The sequence below is a fragment of the Saccopteryx bilineata genome, unplaced genomic scaffold (genome assembly GCF_036850765.1).
Source record: "Saccopteryx bilineata isolate mSacBil1 unplaced genomic scaffold, mSacBil1_pri_phased_curated manual_scaffold_313, whole genome shotgun sequence".
In the NCBI taxonomy this organism is placed as follows: Eukaryota; Metazoa; Chordata; class Mammalia; order Chiroptera; family Emballonuridae; genus Saccopteryx; species Saccopteryx bilineata.
Genome location: NW_027095655.1, coordinates 7,501 through 10,000, shown reverse-complemented (window position 1 = coordinate 10,000; position 2,500 = coordinate 7,501). Strand labels below are relative to the sequence as shown.

The 2,500-nt window shown below is 51.9% G+C and overlaps 1 non-coding gene across 1 annotated transcript in view; it reads left to right on the top strand.

The window, feature by feature from the left end:
• LOC136318438 (28S ribosomal RNA) overlaps positions 1-2,500 on the top strand; it is an 8,995-nt gene that overhangs the window by 3,356 nt on the left and 3,139 nt on the right. The window contains exon 1 of the ribosomal RNA XR_010728075.1: positions 1-2,500. This exon is cut by the window's left edge and continues 3,356 nt beyond it; it is cut by the window's right edge and continues 3,139 nt beyond it. This is a non-coding gene — a ribosomal RNA (28S ribosomal RNA).

Here is a 2,500-nt window from a genome sequence, read left to right as displayed (position 1 = left end):
CCACCAAAAACTGACTTTCCGAGCCAGATCCGACAATGGGGCCGTCGATACGCCTGTACCAGGTATCGATTGGCACCCAAACTTCTCATTTGGACTGGGTAGACCTGGTGTCTGAAAATTTTAAAACAGACGCCTCGTCTGCCAGATGGGTAGACCTGGTCTCCCGAGGGGTAGACCTGGTCTCCCGAGGGGTAGACCTGGTCTCCCAAAATTTACCATCTGAACCCCCCGATTCGGCGAAAAACGAAATTGAACTGGTGAACTTAGAGTTTTACAGGAGTGATATGTTATGCTTTGCTAACGAGAGTGTTCGTTTTTCTATGAATTGGGAGTGTTTGAGCAGGTTACCCGAGGTGTACGAACAGCTGACACCGCAGCCGACAGCGGGAGACTGTGACAGCGGTCTCCCGGGGACTTGTGTACTTGAAAACGGAGCGGAGAGCGGCGAGAGCGAGAGGGCTTGTGCTTCGGAACCGTTGCCTGCCGAGCCGGAGAATGCCAGCCTTCCGGCGACTCCCCCAGCCCCTCCGGAGAGCAGCGGGAACGGGACACCTGAGGACATCCCCACGGTGACTGTTCCGGACAAACATCCACCCTGTCCACGCTGCGGGACCCGGCAGGACAGCATGAAGGGCTTGATTGAACACCTGAAAAGAGCCCACGGGGTGAAAAGGACTCGGTTCCGATGCTCAAAGTGTGGTAGGGAAGGTTTTAACTTCCACAGTATCGCCTGTCACGTCCCGAAATGCAAAGTCACAACGGTGGAAACAGCTCCGGCCAAGGAGTGGATTTGTGAGGAATGCGGCCGCGACTTTAATTCGAAAATCGGCCTGGGACAACACAAAAGACACGCTCATCCTTTAATCAGAAATCAGGAACGCATTGAAGCTTCCCGACCGAAGGAAATTAACAACACAGGAGCGCACAAGAAATGCTGGACTAAGGAGGAGGAAGAGATGCTGGTAAAATTGGTAGCTCAGTTCCGAGACTGCAAAAATATTAATAAACTCATCGCGGAACAGATCACAACAAAGACAGCAAAACAGATCAGTGATAAACGGAGGCTGCTGCCCAAGGAACCAGCTGAGGAGGATAACGACCCTGGGGTGAGTCATCGCACCAGGAGAGCAGCTGCGGACGCGAAAACAATGGCCCGGGGGTGTGAACGACCCGGGGAGATAGAGGCGGGCGGGAAGCCGGAGATGAGTCATCAAAGCAGGGGAGCAACTGCCGGCGTGAGAACAATACCTCAGCTGAGGGAGCCATCTGGGAGCGTGGGAACTGGCTCTGGGAAGAACCACCGCCCAGATAAGAGGAGGAAACACCTGGAGAAGCTAACGACCAGTGACCACCAGCAGGGAGAGGGGCAGCTGCGGGCCCATTACCAGAGGACACTCGGTGAATGGCTGTCCTCCGGGAAGATTAACACCTTCCAGGAGGCCTTCAAACAGCTACTTAATGGCCAGGAAGTATCAACACTGGTCAATGAAACAGCGCAGGGCTGTTTTGAAGACCTCGAACTGATAAGCCAGGCGAGGACATCAACCCGAGGAAATTCCAACAAAAAGGGGACCCAGGAGGTACAGTCAAGGAGACCTCGACAGAAGTGGATGACAAAGAGGGCCATCAAGAGAGGTAATTACCTCCGCTTTCAGCGATTATTCCATCTCGACAGGGGGAAACTAGCTAAGATTATTCTGGATGATGTGGAAAGTTTGTCCTGTGATATCCCACCCAGCGAAATTTATTCGGTCTTTAAAGCCAGATGGGATACACCTGGAGATTTGATAGCCTTGGGAACTTCCAAATTAATGGGAAAGCCGACAACAGTGCTTTCAGAGACTTAATTACGGCCAAAGAAATTGAGAAAAATGTGCAGGAGATGAGCAAAAACTCTGCTCCTGGCCCAGATGGAATCACTCTGGGAGACATCAAGAAGATGGACCCCGACTATTCCCGGACCATGGAGCTTTTCAACTTGTGGTTAACATCAGGAAGAATCCCAGATACGGTGAGGGGGTGCAGGACTGTGTTGATTCCTAAATCAACCAAACCGGAACGCTTAAAGGACATTAACAACTGGAGACCTATCACGATCGGTTCCATCTTGCTGAGACTGTTCTCCAGGATACTGACAGCAAGGCTAACGAAGGCGTGCCCTCTCAACCCAAGGCAACGTGGCTTTATCAAAGCGGCGGGATGCTCTGAGAACTTGAAACTCCTGCAAACTATAATTCGATCTGCTAAAAAGAATCACAGACCGCTGGGAGTGGTATTCGTGGACATCGCAAAGGCTTTTGACACCGTGAGCCACGAGCACATCCTGCACGTGCTACGGCAGAGGGAGGTCGACCCCCACATCGTCGACCTGGTGAGCAACACGTACGAGAACATCAGTACGTTTATTGACACCAAGAAAGCACAGACAGAACACATCCAGATCCGTATAGGAGTAAAACAGGGCGACCCGATGTCCCCTCTTTTATTTAATCTGGCTATG